At 35.6% G+C, this 18,794-nt stretch overlaps 1 long non-coding RNA gene across 2 annotated transcripts; it reads right to left on the bottom strand.

Annotated features, from left to right (window-relative positions):
- Window positions 1–7,384: 7,384 nt before the first annotated feature.
- LOC114283591 (uncharacterized) lies at window positions 7,385–18,794 on the bottom strand. Of its 2 annotated transcripts, none has more exons than XR_014328608.1 (2): window positions 18,606–18,794; window positions 7,385–7,746 (listed from the first exon to the last, which is right to left on the bottom strand). It is a non-coding gene; the product is annotated as an uncharacterized LOC114283591 (long non-coding RNA). The 2 variants fall into 2 exon arrangements; XR_014328607.1 differs by lacking the exon at window positions 7,385–7,746 and adding an exon at window positions 16,406–17,801.

Below are 18,794 nucleotides of genomic sequence, written 5' to 3'. Positions count from 1 at the left end.
GTGTCAATCGAGAGGGCACTCTAATAATAAAGTCAGTAATTATCTCAATAGCAAAACTAAAGCACAATAAACTCAATGCACAAAATCTCATGTACCTCTCTCTCCCTTCGGGTTGATCAACTTAGTGCAAATTCTGTATGACATGAAATTATGCAATCAGCACTGTGACTTGCAAGAAGTCAACATAATCTTCAAACAGGTGGTCAAGGATGCCGTGTTTATAATGGGATTCAAAGCTTTTTTTATACTTTATTTTGTGTTTTTTTCTCCCCATTTTTAGCCTAAACATCCCCAAAAAATTTACTTTTATTCTAGTGCCAAACAGCAAGCTGGGCAATCTTTTTACATTTTATTCCCAGAAGTATATCCCCCAAAGTATGTTGTTTGTATCATTTTGGTCCTCAAAAATTGATGTAGAACAAGTAGCCAAAGACTTCTTGGAACAATTGGACCGACAAAAGGCAAGAAAAAAGATGTAGAGCAAAATTCTATAATTTTTATATTTTTTAATTTGATTATTTAGAATTAGGTTTTTGACTAGGATTTTAAATAGTTTAGAATTTTTAGTCTCTTAGGTTTCTTAATTTGTGTTGATTTAAGTTTCCTAGTTTATTTTGAAATCACTTTTCCTATAAGTATTAGGTTTAGTCTATTATAAATAAGCCTACAAGCATACGTAATTTTTATTCATTCAATAATATTTTTAAGAGTTTTTCTTCTATCTTCCTTGTGGATTCAAGGGTGTTCTTGTGGATTCAAGAATTCTCGTCTACTAGAACGATATCTAGTCTCGTGTGATTTATTCTGTTGCGTCAAGTGGTATTAGAGCAAGGATTCACCTGGCTCAATGGCACAAGACAGAGTAGATCATGCAAACCCTACGAGTGGTGATCGTGGGGTCGAGGCCCTGTGGGTAGCATATGAGAAACATCAAGAGCAGTTGAACGAAATTCGTGATCTACTTATTGGCCTGAATCTCAATGCCAACAACAGGCCACCAGTGGTTAATAGGGTCCGTGCTGAGGGAGTTGCCCAAGGCCAACCTGTTAACTAGAACAGAGTGCGCACCGAAGGATTTGACCAAGGTCAACCTGTTCAGAATGCTCTTAGACGTCCCCTTCGTTGTCCATCTGATAGTGAGGAGGAGTCTGAACCAGAGTTTGAACCACTTCCAGTCAACTATCAACCCCGAAGGCAACAACAACAAGGGTTCGATGAGTACCGAATGAAGATAGATATTCCCCAGTTCAATGGAAATCTACATATTGAGGATTTTATTGACTGGCTTTCAGAGGTGGAGCGATTTTTTGGGATGATGGATGTTCCAGAATCAAAGATGGTGAAATTGGTGGCGTACAAACTAAAAGGAGGTGATACGGTATGGTGGGATCAATTGCAAAATTGCAACCACCATCAACACTTGTTTCAGTTGTACCAAAATTGCAACAACTCCTCAAAGACAGATTTTTACCACCATCAACACTTGTTTCAGTTGTACCAAAATTGCAACCAAGGAAGGCGATCTGTATTTGATTATATAACTGAATTTTGCCGACTTTCAGATTGCAATAATCTGAATGAGACCGAAGTACAGCACGTAGCCCGGTATCTCAATGGGTTAAAATTAACCATTCGAGAGAAGATGGGGCTATCAGTAGTGTGGATTGTGGATGAAGCACATAATATGGCTCTCAAAGCTGAGTTAATGGAGCGTAAGACAACCTATTCTGGATATCGTCGGAACCTTCCTGATTCATCGTTTCCCACTAGGGAAAAAGGAAAAGGGGTTGCCCAACCAACAGTTCCAGTAAATCAGCAGAAGGGTACTGCTAGTGGAGGAGAAAACCAGATGACTGGATCAAGTAGTAGAGAGGCATCTCGAAACACAAATCCTTATGCCAAACCAACAACGGATAAGTGTTATAGATGTGGTACGCCTGGCCATCGCTCTAATGTCTGCCCAGAAAGAAGGACTGCTAATTTAGTTGAAGAAGAAGATGAAATTGGAGATAATGGAGATGCAGAACATAAGGGTGATCAGTATGAAGGTGCTGAACTCTCCAGAGAAGAAGCAGAACGAGTCAACTATGTAGTTCAAAGGGTTCTTTTTACACCAAAAACTGAGGACATCAGTCAACGTCACAGCATTTTTCGCTCTTGTTGTACCATAAATCAAAAGGTGTATGCCCTTATTGTGGACAGTGGAAGTTGTGAAAATTTTGTGGCTAAACGATTGGTAACTCACCTGAACTTGTCTCCTGAACCACACCCCTCCCTACAGTATTGGCTGGATCAAAAAAGGACCTGCTGTCAAGATAACCGAAGTATGTAAGGTACCTATTTCTAGTAGCATACATTATAAATCCGATGTATTATGTGATGTGGTTGATATGGATGCTAGTCATGTATTACTTAGAAGACCTTGGCAATTTGATGTGGATATTATATTTGGAGGGTGAGACAACACTTATGTGTTCAATTGGGGGTCTCATAAAAATGCTATGAGTCCCTTAAAGCAACACACAGTGCCTCCGAAAGTCAAAGCGAAGTCTTTCCTCACTATAACCAATTCAGAGGCCGAGTTTGTGGCAGATGCGAAACTTCACAAGAGTTATATGCTATGGTTATGAAAACAATGGTACCTGTGGCCAAGGAAAACACAGTCACACCAATCCCTCAGAAAATTCAACCATTGTTGGAGGAATTCCAAGAGCTTACTGCTGACGAGTTGCCAGATGAACTTCCACTCATGAGGGACATTCAACATCAGATTGATTTCATACCAGGAACAAGTCTGCCAAACCTACCACACTATAGAATGAGTCCAAAAGAGAGTGAGATCCTACGGGAGAAAGTCGAATAATTGCTGGGAAAGGGACTTATTTGTGAAAGCCTAAGTCCATGTGCTGTTCCGGCATTATTAACGCCAAAGAAAGATGGAAGTTGGCGAATGTGTGTAGACAGCCGAGCCATCAACAAGATTACCATCAAGTATAGATTTCTCATTCCCAGACTAGATGATATGTTGGACATGCTGAAAGGATCAAAGTGGTTTTCAAAGATTGATCTGCGAAGTGGGTACCATCAAATTTGAATCCGTCCTGGGGGTGAATGGAAAACAGCATTCAAGACTAAGGATGGTTTATATGAATGGTTGGTTATGCCATTCGGCCTTTCTAATGCTCCTAGCACCTTCATGCGAGTGATACATCAAGTATTATGACGTTTCACTGGGAAATTTGTTGTGGTTTATTTTGATGACATATTAATCTACAGTAAATCAGAGGAGGACCACATGGCCCATTTACGAGAGGTGTTGACAGCACTGGAGGTAAGCAAGTTGCACATTAACCTTAAGAAGTGCAGTTTCCTTACAAGTAGTTTGTTGTTCTTGGGTTATGTGGTTAGTTCAGATGGCATTCATGTGGATCAAGAGAAGGTTCGAGCCATCCAAGAGTGGCCAACACCCAAGACTGTTAGTGATGTTCGGAGTTTCCATGGGTTGGCTACGTTTTATAGGCGTTTCATTCGAAGTTTCAGCACTATTGTGGCACCAATAACAGAGTGCATGGAGAAAGAAAAATTCATGTGGGATGATGATGCAGAAGAGAGCTTCTTGCTGATCAAAGAGAAATTGTGCACTGCACCAGTGCTAGCTTTGCCTAGTTTTGAGAAGATTTTTCAGGTAGAGTGTGCTGCCAGTAGTGTGGGTATTGGGGTTGTCCTATCTCAAGAACATAAACCAGTGGCCTTTTTCAGTGAAAAATTAAGTGAAGCTCGGCAAAAGTGGAGCACTTACGACCAAGAATTTTATGTAGTGGTTCGAGCTTTGAAGCATTGGGAACATTACTTGATACATAGAGAGTTTGTGTTGTATACTGATCATCAAGCCTTAAAGTTTATCAACAGCCAGAAGCACCTAGATAACATGCATGTAAGATGGTCTACTTTCCTTCAGAAATTTCCTTTTACTATTCGCCACAAATCAAGGGTTTTAAATCGAGTCACGGATGCCTTGAGTCAACGAGCTAGTTTATTAGTCACGTTGACACATGAGATTGTGGGTTTTGAGTTCCTGAAAGAACTTTATCCCGATGATGATGACTTCAAGGAGATATGGGCAAAGTGTATTCAAAGACAACCAGTAACTGATTTCCACATCACTAATGCCTATCTATTTCGAGGAAATCGCTTATGCATTCCCCATAGCTCTTTGCGAGAGAAACTAATTCGAGATCTCCATAGTGGTGGCTTAAGGGGACATTTAGGCAGGGACAAGACTATCGCAAGTATGGAAGAATGATATTTCTGGCCTCAGTTGAAGCGTGATGTTGGCAATTTTGTGAGGAAGTGCTACATTTGTCAAGTATCCAAAGGGCAATCTCAGAATACTGGCCTCTATATGCCTCTACCTATTCCTAACAGCATATGGGAAGACTTGTCGATGGACTTTGTGTTGGGACTCCCTCGTAACCAACGTGGGGTTGATTCTGTGTTCATAGTGGTTGACAGGTTTTCAAAGATGACGCATTTTATTCCTTGTTGAAAGACTTCAGACGCCTCTCATGTGGCTCGATTATTCTTTCGAGAAGTAGTTCGTTTGCATGGAGTCCCTCAATCCATTACCTCAGATCGTGATGTCAAGTTCCTTAGCCACTTTTGAGTGACTTTGTGGAAGATATTTAACACAGCCTTGAATCGTAGTTCAACCGCGCATCCTCAAACAGATGGTCAAACAAAGGTGACTAATAGGACTTTGGGCAATTTGGTTCGTAGCATTTGTGGAGACAAACCAAAGCAATGGGATCTTGCTTTGCCTCAAGCAGAATTTGCATATAATAGCGCAGTTCACAGTGCCACAGGAAAGTCACCATTCTCTCTGGTGTATGTCACGCCTCCAAAACATGCAGTTGATTTGCTCCGTTTGCCTTGGGGTCCAGGAGTGAGTACTGCCATCGAAACCATGGCCAAACAAGCCCAAACAATACAAGAAGAAGTACGACAGAAGCTGGAGGAAACAAATACCAAATATAAGGCAGCTGCAGACAACCATCGGCGCTCCAAACTGTTCAAGGAAGGAGATTCAGTAATGGTGTTTTTGCGCAAAGACAGATTTCCAATTGGCACATACAACAAATTGAAGCCCCGCAAGTATGGTCCATATAGGGTGTTGAAGAAAATCAATGACAATGCTTATGTGATTGAGCTACCAGACGACATGAAGATTTCCAAAACTTTTCATGTAGCTAATTTATATGAGTATCATGCTGAAGAACCCCTCTATCCAGAATCGAACTCGAGGTCGAGTTCTCTCCAAGAAGAAGGGACTGATGTAGAACAAGTAGCTGAAAACTTCTTGAAACAATTGGACCGACAAAAGGCAAGAAAAAAGATGTAGAACAAAATTCTATAATTTTTATATTTCTTAATTTTATTATTTAGAATTAGATTTTTGACTAGGATTTTAAATAGTTTAGAATTTTTAGTATCTTAGGTTTCCTAGTTCTCTTAGGTTTCTTAATTTGTGTTGATTTAAGTTTCCTAGTTTATTTTGAAATCACTTTTCCTACAAGTATTAAATTTAGTCTATTATAAATAAGCCTACAAGCATATGTAATTTTTATTCATTCAATAATATTTTTAAGAGTTTTTCTTCTATCTTCCTTGTGGATTCAAGGGTGTTCTTGTGGATTCAAGAATTCTCATCTACTATAACGATATCTAGTCTCGTGTGATTTATTCCGCTGCATCAAAAATTTAAATTGTGTAAATTTAATCCTTAATATATGAAAAATATTTCAATTTGATCCCCCAACCTAACTTCACCAATAAAGGCCATTAAAATTTTAGAGATCAAAATGACATAAATCACATATTTTAATAACTAAAAGTGTAATTTTCTAAGCGAGTTTTACATTAATTACACAGATCATGTATTTTGGAGACTAAAAATATAATGTTGCAAGTAAGTTTTCACATCTATTCTTGACTTTAACAGCATCTACTAACAGAGTTATGTTAGGGGACCAAATTAAAATACTTTTTTATACGTTATTGACTAAATTAACACTATTTATACATTAAGGATTAAAATGATATAAACAACATATAATGACCAAATGATACAACAACATATTTTGGGAGACCAAAAATGTAATTAACTCATTATTATTTTTTATGATTGGTGGGAGGGAAATAAGAAAAAGAAAAACTACTTGGCCCGTTTGGAAACAGATTATTTTAGTAATTTTTTGACTTTTTAATTAAAATATGAGGTAAAAAAAACTTGTATTTAGAATGATTTTTTGATTTTTTGTTAAAAGATGTGCAAAACGTATAGCGAAAAGAGAATATTTGACTTTTTGATATAGGTCATAAGCTTTTTAATTTTTTTAATAATTTTTTAACTTTTAGATTAAAACTATTACTTTCCAAACTCGAACTCGAACTCGAACTTAAGTATTATATTTGGTAAGAGAGCACATTATTAGCTGTTTACATGTGAAGTGCTAGCAGTTTGCTTAATTAGTTGTTAAATTTAAATAGCACAATTAATTTACAAAATCCCTCAAGTTTGGATAAAACTTCACTAGGTTTAGATGGGAGAAACTTGGATGAGGTGGATATTAAAATACCTCAGCCACTCATCACTTTTAGGCCACGATGTTTACCAAAGTAAAATATAAAAATGCAACAAACTATGTGGAGTTGAACAGAGGATATGGAGCAATACAATGAATGTGGATGTTCATTTTTATGTTAATGCAACAGACAGTGGCAAATCCACTTTGGGCGTCAATGGTAGGTTGGACGGTCTTGTAAGCATTATGAAAGAGAAAGTGGACAGCCCAAATTAGTTTATTGGCACACGATCTTTATATTTAAAACTATCTTGAAGTCTATTAAAACAAATATTAGATATTTTGAAATAAAAGATATCTTTAAAAATTGATTTATGTTGTGAAACATGTCACTGATCACAACAAATATGGTACATGAAATAGTGTTAAGCATTAATATTGTATTGAACAGTCCTTTTACTATTCTTGTTTTTGCTATAAATATATACGTGTAGAAGATGAAGATTGCAAGGAAGTAGAGTGTAAAAAAAAAAGAAAGAAAAGAAAAAAGAAAAAAGTAGAGATCAGGAGAGAAAAGGTAAGAACTATACTGAAATGTATAGTTAAATTACTGAATAAATAACAGAATTAAATCATGTAGATCTATAGTTGAAGGTTTCTGAAGAAGCAAATACAAGCTCCCAAATAACTTAATGCTTTCTATATCTTGTGTTCAAATTATTACCTTATCTGTTTTACATTTTCATCATTATTACGACAACTTAAGACTTGTATAGATGCAGAGAAGTGGAGTGAAAGAAATGTTTTGTATGTGGAGGTTGTGGTTTTATCATTACAAAATGGTGTATAGCTTAAGATATGACATCAGTATCTACTTGGTTCACATGCAGTAGTTGTTGTGCATCAAAATATATACAAGGAAAAGGATAAAGTCACTTTTGGTGCCAAACATACATTAAGGTGCACATGTGACACATATAAGTACAAGTTAATGCATCAACACCACACCAGCAAATTTCTGAACTTATCTGCAACCATGCATGTGACTGCAATAGAGACAGGCCTCTTAATTCATTCCTTTGACCCATACTTGCATAGCATAGTGCAATCTCTTGTGAACATGAGAATTATCTAGTATTGGATTGGAGCAGATAGAGTCCTGTCTCTGTCCCAAAAAAAAAAAAAATAATTGAAGAAAAATTACTCAAAATTTTTACCAGAAAAATGATGTGTGTTTCAAGTTCAAATACTGTATAATTAGACTCTAGTTGAAATAAATCTCGACCACATAATATTTTTCTGAGTAGATGTGTGCTTCAAATTCAAATACAGTATAATTAGACTCTAGTTGAAATAAATCTCAACCATATAATATTTTTTTGAGTATTTTTTTGACTTTTTTTTTCTATTAATTGTAGAATTTGAGAGCCAATTGTGAGCATCTCTAGGTTGTTTGAGAAGTGCCAAATAAATATACTTTTTGATTTTTTAAGAAAAAATGTGTAAAAAAATAAATAGATGACGTGACTAAAAAAAGATAAAAAGATAAAAAAGTGTGCTAATATAGCACTTCCCAAACAACCCTAAAAGCAAAAGGGCTAGGTGAGGTGACGCAGTTTTGCGAGTGAAGTTGTTTTGGTCTTTGAGCAACTCCAAAGGTAATAGGCAAAATAGTTTGCAAAAGTATACATAAAATTACCCTATTTAATTTGCCTAATAGCTAGTGTGCACTCTAACCATACTCTTTATTTTAACTAATCAATCAAACTAACTTAACTAGTTTTTCAAAGAAAAAATAATATAAACATAGATAAATGAATAAATAATCTTTTTATAACATATTATACATATGTTAATGTGGCATTTGAAAATATTTTTTTTTTAAAATTTATAAGTAAATTATTTAAAATATATATTAAATTATATTTAAAAAAATATTTTTAAATGATCATATTTTCAAATGGGTTGCATTAACGATGGAGGGAGTAAGCAAATGGAGAGCAATTTCAACGGAAAACCTTTTACCTATCAATGAAGACTAGTTAGTTGTAGAGAGCCAAAATCAAAATGGACATTTTGCCTTTTCTGATGTAGAGCTCCCAGGAGGAAGAGAAAACCATATGCACTAGCAAAAATGCCTCAGGATGCTCTTTTGCCTCCTCCATTTGAAATGCTCTTACTCCAACAGTCTCTACATCACAGGAGGAATTTTGTCAATTTTCATTTTGACTCTTTCCAAGCAGCTATCATTCATTGCTAAGCAAAGGATCTTCCCGCCATTTTACTCATCTTTGCTTAGTCTTTCCATCTTTGATATATTTGTGCTTTCTCAATATTTGTTGTTTCTTCTTTCCTCCAGCCTATCGAAAATATTATTGTTGAAAGAAAATATGATAGTTTAAAAATATTATTTAAAAAATTAATTTAATAATATATTTTTAATGTGGGGATGTATTTTTAGGGTCGTACCATGTGAGCGAGATATGGCCGAAACATTGGCCGAGGTGCCACGTGGAAGACCTAAGTTTTTGAAATGATGATGATACTGTCCAGATATAGTGCGATAATGTAACAACCCTCATACTGTTTACTGATTAAGGACTGATTGATTACCGATAATCACCGATTACTGTTAAACGAAACCGAATTGATTGAGTATATGTTAGTTAAATTGCATTATATCTGTTTGACTGTATGATTATCTGTTCATGTTCATATGTTTAAACTGCTAATTGAAGGCCTTATCGGCGGCCGAATCTGAAACCGATTAGTGTTTTGTGACCCTCATAATTTATGTGATTTTATAGTATAATTATCTGAAAATTGATTAGGTATGATTAAATTAGATTAAATTAAGCTAATTAAAGAGTTGGACTTAATTACCATTTTGCCACTTAAGTGGCCCACTACTTGGATCATCTTTGATTCTCATTATGCTCACACATACACATTTCATCAGCTCATTTTGAGCACACCACCGACTAGAGAGAGGGAGGTAGGGAGTTAGAGTGAATTCACCTTGAATTCCTTGGAAACTTGAAAAATTGTTTGGTAATTGAAGTGTATTTGCATATTTGAGCTCCCTCACTCCTAATTCTACAAGACTAAGGTAGGACATCCATCTTCTTGTTGCTGTTCTTGAGTTCATTCTTGCATGATTCATGTTAATTTGTAGAGCTAAGTCATGATTTGGTTCATTAATGATGGATTGAAGATCATTTCTTGCATGCATGTTGGTATTGTTGCATTTTGAGGTTGATTACATGGACATTAGTGCATGCATGCTCATATTGTTGTTATAGACCATGTTTCCAACTGGTTTGAAAAGAAATGAGCTCATTTGATCAAGCTTTGGAGCTTTAATTTGGTTTAAAACTCATACATGACATGTTTGAATGTTGTTCTTGAAAATGGGTTTGAATGTGGTTTTAATTGACTCACCTTTGGGGCTTGAATTCATAAATTGAGCTTTGAAACTTGTTATACATTGAATTTAATGATGTTTTCCAGAATTTGGGCCCAAGAGGTCGAGTTTGGAGTGGTTGAATGCTTGGTTTGAGCTTGGGAGGCAGATCTGGAAATTCCAGATTTGGCTTCCTCGCTCGAGCGAAGGATTCCCCGCTCGAGCGAGCACCTTTGTCCAGGGCCCCGCTCGAGCGACCATCGAGCGACGATCGCGCGTAAAATTTCAGCATCTAGTACTTTTACTGTTTTGCAGACCGCTCGAGCGAAGGATTCCTCGCTCGAGCGAAGCCTTTGATTTTGGGCTTACGCTCGAGCGTAGAAAGTCTCGCTCGAGCGAGGCTCCTATTTTCAGCAAACTTTGCGAAATATTTTCTAAGTGTATTTTTGCATCCTCATCCCATCCTAGGCATTCTTAGGCCTAGTTTAAGGCATCTTGATGAGGATATCATTGTAGAATGCACCAAGGCAAATTAGGGATTAAGTTATGAGATTTTCCAACTGTGTAGCTTAGTGTGTTCAATCTGTGAACTGTGTAGGGTTGGCAACTGGGGAGACACGCTCTAGCATACTGTAGCCCAGAACTCTGTGAGTAACAATTGTGTAAAGATATGTTCAACTGATTATCTTTTGAATACTAAACTGAACTGTTTACTGAACTGGTATTATTTACTGAATGAATGTATGTCCTTTATTTCTGAACTGTACTGTGGCATCCTTAGTACCTACGGTTTACTGTTACTGTTACTGTTACAGAGATCTCTGTCGGTTCCCTCGTGGAACCACTACTGTTTACTGACTGATGGCCATCATTACTATTCGGTCTTTCAAGACCTACTGTTACTGTTATGCTAATGGATGTACCACATATGACTGTTTACTGTACTGAACAACTGAAATACTGATTGAATTGAACTGTTTTCATTACTGTAAGGACATTCATTCTAAACCCCTTTACGCTTTATGTTATTCACTGGGCTTTAGCTCACTGCTCATATATATATGTAGGTGTACAGGCACCAGATCGGAGCTAGGAGCGTCAGGGTAACTCCAGTTTTGTCAAGCCAGCCTTTGCGCCTCACTGCGAGGTTCCGAGTTGCCATGCTATGGCTTGGGGGTGTTGTGGTTGTTTTCCCCCGCCTGTCTTCTGTACTGTCTAACTGTTCTGTATAGACTGACTGTTTATTGTACTGATATACAGGGATTAGGTCCCTGTACTATGTGACTGTAAATTTTGTATAGACCGTACTGTTTTGTACAGACGGAATGTTTTCTGTACTGTTATGTAGGGTTGAGTCCCTAGTTTGAATGGATGTGAATATTGTTCATACTGTTCTGTACCGTTTATGTATGAATGCATGGAAAATCTTTTGCATACAGACTGTCACAGCTCATTGGACATTGTTTAATTACTGTATTGGCTTCCGCCAGGCCCTGTACTCTGTTTTACTGTATTTCTGTTAAGCAGGCCTTCGGTAATCTCGGATTACTGGCCGGTTACGGTGCTAAACCCATAGGGCCGGGTTTGGGTCGTGACAGATAACACCGGAATCCGAGATATTTGGATAGAAGATAAGAGTCCTAGATAAGTGAGGTGCTTAGTTCGGATAGGGATGAGGCTCCTGTGGAATTCATCCATATCTAATTTAGAGTTTGAGATAAGCATTATGCTTGAGTCCTGTAAAATGAGACTTCTAAGGGCGAGTGCACTATTGGTTATAAAAGTAAGGCACCCTTGTAAGTCTAAGGTATGCTTTTACTTATGCATTGAGTACTTATTCGATATCTTTGAGAGATAAGATTGACTGACATGATCGTCGGAGTGCCCCTAGTGGACGAACTACCGCAGCATTCTTATCTTTTTGTTGGCAAGTGATTGGTTTAATTTATTCTGTCACGTGCTCTTCAGCTTAGTTCTCTACTTGGTTGTGAGGTCAAAAATCAACACTCACATATAAAAAAATAAATATTGTAAATGTCACGTCAGCAATCACGTCAATACTGGGTACATATACAACATATCATAAAAAAAAATTGTAGAGTAAATTATACTTTGTACCTTTGCATTTTACACCAAAACCCACTTTGGCCCTCACGTATGAAATCATACAATTGTTGGAACAATCTTCTGTGTAAATAAAATAACTTGAAATAATTCAAACAAAATAAATAAATAACATACCGAATTTATTTCATTGAACCGAATAAATAACTTAAGACCAAGTCGAGTGTGAGACACTCTGTCCTTAAGACAGATTCGCCCTGCTATGGTGCTTACGGTTGAGTGTGTCTATCTCCCAGGATACAATGATCTTCACAAATTAATAGAAGCACTTCAAATAAATTTGTTCGGCGAACCAAACCTGCGATCTATACTCTTTTTAATTTATTCTAAAACTAGATATGAAGAATAAATGCACTAGAGAAAAATTGGACAACAATAAGACAAAATATTAGACTATTTTTCGGACTACAAAATCAGATATACGGACTGATTTTTTCGAATCCAATGGACTGCAGAAAAAGATTGTATATATAGGCAAACAAAGTCCCTGAACAGGTGCAACAAATTTAAATGAACAGATGCACTATCTAAAAGGACAGGTGCACAAGTTGTGTTCAAATAAATCTGACGGTTGTACCAAAATTTCAAAAAAGTGTCCGTTGGTCAAACGCAACGCAAGAACAGTTTTGGAACTTTATTTAATAACTATTAGGAATATATATATATATATATATATATATATATATATATATATATATATATATATATATATAACTAATGGAAAACAATTATTAAACTATTTTAAATAGTTTAATCATTTTTTAAGAAATCACAATTTGAATTTAGAATTAAATTAAATTCTCACAATTACAAATTTTAGAAAACCACTCAAGAATCCAAAATTTGAATTTAGAATTAAATTAAATTCCCACAATAATTTTTATTGAAAAAATTCAAATGAATTTTATCTAAAAAATTAATGTTAGATCCGAAAACGATGTTAACTTCTCATTCACTCATAAATGGTTTTGACGTCTGTCTTCACCGTGTGACTTGCCACGTGGCAAGGAACACGTCACCTCTTCGGACTCACCCCAAAGACGTTTGGGACCCACTCAAATTGAGCTAAAAAATATGCCTATATTAAACCATTTTTCCAACAATCCCCCACATGAATGGAATTTGACGGAGAGAAAATGCAACAACATGATCTAATCAGAGAGTACAAAAATTGGAAATATTCTGCAAAGGATAGGTAGCTTTTGGCTTTGAACCTTCCCTTGTGAGACACTATCGGATTTACTAGCTAACCAGTGAACATGATGTCTTGAACTGTTCAGCCGTTTATGTAAACCAAGACAATAGAACTCACACAGTATATCCCAGACACAGTTTAGTTCTCACTATTGTGTTCATTTTGGCCCTGAACAATCTGGTTTTTCATGAGTGCTCTAAAGATTTGTAGCCCTTCACAAATCTTATAGAATCAGCCAGTTCACACTCACATAGGTGATTCTTATGAAGAGTATCCTGCCATACTCCACTAGGTTTACCTAGATATAAGAATCATTAAAATTTTACTTAACCTCAAACGCTGCAGACATCACTATTTCATCAAAGAAATGAGTAGGAGTTAGACTCCCCAGTGGTCCTTCTGAGTCAATCACAACTCGGTTGTCCCTTTGAACCTAGATCTTGGGATCTCCAGTCAACTAGGTTAGGTTGCCGCTGTGGTAACTCTTATTTAATAGGCTTAAGTCCCATTCCCCTCGATGAATTATCAACTAACTCTCTTGCTAACCCTTTGGTTAGTGGATCCTCTATGTTGTCTTTAGACTTAACATATTCGATGGAAATAATTCCATTAGAGAGTAGTTGTCTCACGGTGTTATGTCGACGACGAATGTGTCGTGACTTACCGTTATACATATGACTCTGTGCTCTACCTATAGCTAATTGACTATCGCAATGTATGCATATAGCAGGCACCGGTTTTGGCCAAATTGGAATATCTTCAAGGAAGTGGCGAAGCCATTCTTCCTCTTCCCCTGCTTTGTCTAAAGCTATGAATTCAGATTCCATAGTAGACCTAGCAATACAAGTCTGTTTGGAAGATTTCCAAGATACAGCCGCCCCACTAAGAGTAAAGACATACCCACTGGTGGACTTCGAGTCTCTAGTATCCGATATCCAATTTGCATCACAGTATCCTTCAAGTACTACTGGATATCTAGTATAATTCAGCCCAATATTACGAGTAAATCGGAGATACCTTAGAACCCTTATAATTGCTTTCCAGTGTTCTACTCCCGGATTACTCGTATATCTACTTAATTTACTTACTGCATAAGCTATATCTGGGCGAGTGCAGTTCATCAAGTACATTAAACTTCCAATAATTTGGGCATACTCTAATTGAGAAATACTTTCCTGTACATTCTTAGAAAGATACAAATTAACATCTACAGGAGTTCTGGAAAGATGATCATCATCTTTGCTGAATTTGTCAAGTATTTTCTCAATGTAATGAGATTGTGACAAAGCATATCCTTCTGATGTTTTGGTAATTTTTATACCAAGTATTACATCAGCAATGCCCATGTCCTTCATATCAAAATGTTTATTCAACATTTTCTTGGTAGTTTTAATCATGTCATTATTACTACCAATGATGAGCATATCATCTACATAAAGACATACAATGATATAACATTTATTTGTGTTTTTAATATAAACACATTTGTCACACTCATTAATTTTAAATCCATTTGACATCATTGTCTTGTCAAATTTCTCATGCCATTGCTTTGGCGCTTGTTTTAAACCATATAATGATTTAACCAATTTACACACTTTCTTTTCTTTTCCCGAAACAGAAAACCCTTCTGGTTGTTCCATGTAAATTTCTTCATTTAACTCACTATTTAAGAAAGCGGTTTTAACATCCATTTGATGAATTTCTAGATTTTGTAGAGATGCAATGGCAATTAGCATTCTAATGAATGTTATTCTAGTAACCGGTGAGTATGTGTCAAAGTAATCAAGACCTTCTTTTTGTCTAAATCCTTTGATCACAAGTCTTGCCTTGTATTTGTCAATTGATCCATCCGCTTTCAATTTCCTTTTGAAAATCCACTTGTACCCAAGAGGTTTACAACCTGGTGGCAAGTCCACTAATTCCCAAGTGTGATTTTGCAAGATGGATTCAACTTCACTGTTGACAGCTTCTTTCCATAAAGAAGCTTCAGGACTGGACATAGCCTCTTTAAAAGTTAAAGGCTCATTTTCTAACAAAAATATTAGAAAATCTGGACCAAAAGATTTTGAGGTTCTAGCACGTTTACTACGCCTAGGTTCTTCTTCCTCATTTTGGTCTAACTCTTGTTCTTGATCATGTTCTTGATCATTACTAGTAATAGCATCAAAATATCTTTTCTTACTACTAGTCTCTTGTCCAGTCTTATTTGGAAATACATGTTCAAAGAAATATGCATTTCGAGATTCAATAATAGTATTTACATACATTTCGGAATGTTCTGATTTATGAATCAAAAACCGATATGCACTACTATTCTTGGCATAACCAATGAAAATGCAATCAATGGTCTTAGGACATATCTTAGTCTTTTTAGGACTAGGAATAGCCACTTTAGCCAAACACTTCCACACTTTTAAGTATTTGTAAGATGGTACTCTTCCATGCCACAATTCATAAGGTGTTTGATTTACTTTCTTTCGGGGTACTTTATTAAGTATATAATTCGCAAAAAGTATTGCTTCCCCCCCACAAGTTCTGAGGTAATCCAGAACTTATTAACATGGCATTCATCATTTCTTTTAAAGTCCTATTTTTCCTTTCAGCAATTCCATTTTGTTGAGGTGAGTAAGGTGCGGTGGTTTGATGAATTATTCCATGTTCTTTACAAAACTCACCAAAAGGTGATTCATATTCACCACCTCTATCACTTCTAAGTTTCTTGATTTTCTTACCAAGTTGATTTTCAACTTCATTCTTATATTGAATGAAAGTTTCCAAAGCTTCATCCTTGGTTCGAATTAAATAAATATAACTATATCTAGTATAGTCATCTATAAAAGTGATTACATACTTTTTTCCACCTCTGGTTTGAATTGATTTAAAATTACAAATGTCACTATGAATTAATTCAAGTGGTTCCGTACTTCTTTCAATTGAATGAAAAGGAGTTTTAAATAATTTTGCTTCAACACAAATTTCATATTTATGATTTGGATCAATGTCAAATTTAGGTAAACATTCCATATTAATTAATCTACGCAAAGATCCATAATTAACATGTCCTAGTCTACCATGCCATAAATTTGAAGACTCAAGCAAGTAAAAAGAAGATGTAGTATTATTAATAACTGAGGGTACAACGGTCATTACACTTAACTTGAAAAGGCCATCAGACATGTAACCTTTTCCTACATACATCCCGTTTTTGGTAAGTACAAATTTGTCACTTTCAAAAACTAGCCTAAACATATTCTTACTCAACAAAGATCCGGAAACTAAATTCTTGCGAATGTCCGGTACATGCAGTACATTGTTGAGAGTGAGTTCCTTTCCAGATGTCATCTTGAGTACAATCTTTCCTTGTCCTTCAACTTGGAAGTTGAGGAGTTGCCTATAAACAATTGTTCACCATTGTCCACTATAGAATAAGATGTGAACATCTTTTTGTCGGCACAAATATGGCGAGTAGCACCAGTGTCTACCCACCATTCTTTAGGATTTCCGACAAGATTTGCCTCGGAAATAACTGCAGAAAGATTGATATCATCTATATCATTGGAAATATTGTCCACTTCAGTCATGTGGGCTTGAGCAGGCTTCTTGCTTGTTCTTCTTTTACTTTTGCCTTTGCTACGGCAATCTTTGACCCGATGTCCCTCTTTGTCACAGATGTAACATTTGCCATTAAACTTGTACTTTTTATTTTCCCACCCTTTAGAGCCTTGTGATGAACTTTCTCCAGAAGACTTTCGTTTCTTGGTTTTTGAAGCATGTTCCACCACATTTGCCTTAGACTCCATAGGAAGCTTACCAGCCCGCTTTTCAGAATTGCGGTTGTCCTCCTCAATCCTCAAACGCATAATTAACTAGTCCATAGAAATTTCTTTGCGCTTGTGTTTGAGGTAGTTTTTGAATTCCTTCCAGCCTTTTGGTAATTTTTCAATTAAGGCTGCAACTTGAAAGGATTCACTGAGAGACATACCTTCTGCGTGAATGTCATGCAGAATGAGTTGGAAATCTGGAGCTTGACTGATCACAGTTTTTGAATCAACCATTACAAAATCCAGGAATCTGCCAACCACAAATTTCTTTGAGCCGGCATCTTCCGTTTTGTACTTTTTCTCCAACGATTCCCAAAGTTCCTTTGCTGTCTTGATTGGACTATAGACATTGTATAATGTGTTGTCAAGTCCGTTCAAGATGTAATTCCGGCAAAGGAAATCGGCATGTTTCCAAGCATCAACCGCAGCAACCACTTGCCGGTCGGTTTCATCCTCTTTCAGGATAGGAGCATCTTCACGGAGAAAACGAGCCAGGTTCAGAGTTGTAAGATAGAACAACATTTTCTGTTGCCATCTTTTAAAGTCAGTTCCTAAGAACTTCTCTGGCTTTTCTCCATAATTTATTGGTACTGTCATCACAGAAGAGGGGGTTGGCGTCATTGCAGCCACCACATTAGTACTTGTTTGGGCATTCGTTTCAGTAGCCATCAATTCTAATATATAAAACAAAATTATAATTAGAATTTATACTACACAGAAAATTAAACCAAATTCACAGAATTAAATTCTGTAAAAATAAAAGAAACAAGAATGTAACTTTTATTTTCCAATTAATTTGAAAATAAAATAAAATTTTATTTAAACAAATTAATTCCACACAGAAAATTAAATTCTGTAAAATAAAAGAAATAAAAAATATAAATTTTATTTTTCAATTAATTTGGAAATAAAATAAAATTTTATTTAACCAAAATAATTCCACACAGAAAAATAAATTCTGTAAAAATAAAAGAAATAAAAATTATAACTTTTATTTTTCAATTAGTTTGGAAATAAAATAAAATTTTATTTAACCAAATTAATTCCACATAGAAATTTAATTTCAGTAACACTTCAATAATTAAAATACTGAAAACAGAATTTTAATTAATGAAAACTCAGAAAATAATTTCTAAAAAACAAAAATTAATTTTCTGACAAAATTCCACAAAAATATATTCTAAATTGTTAATGACACCAGTATCGTACTACTAGTTGTTGTCAAAGAAAAGAGACAATATATTACTACAATCTGTCAAATAGCATATAATCATTATTTGTTTTTCCAACCAGAATATTATTTTGTAAATTCACAGAAAATAATTTTCTTCCAAAATTATTTACGAAAAATGAAAAAAAAGGAAAACAAAAAATTCTGTAAACAGAATAATTCGAATCTGTCTTAAGATTGTTGAAACAATCTTCTGTGTAAATAAAATAACTTGAAATAATTCAAACAAAATAAATAAATAACATACCGAATTTATTTCGTTGAACCGAATAAATAACTTAAGACCAAGTCGAGTGTGAGACACTCAGTCCTTAAGACAGATTCACCCCGCTATGGTGCTTACGGTTGAGTGGCGTCTATCTCCCAGGATACAATGATCTTCACAAATTAATAGAAGCACTTCAAATAAATTTATTCGGCGAACCAAACCTGCGAT

This window comes from Camellia sinensis, chromosome 1 (genome assembly GCF_055761805.1).
Source record: "Camellia sinensis isolate YWXY chromosome 1, ASM5576180v1, whole genome shotgun sequence".
In the NCBI taxonomy this organism is placed as follows: Eukaryota; Viridiplantae; Streptophyta; class Magnoliopsida; order Ericales; family Theaceae; genus Camellia; species Camellia sinensis.
Note: the sequence above shows the minus strand (reverse complement) of the source record. Positions and strands in the feature narration are given on the sequence as shown.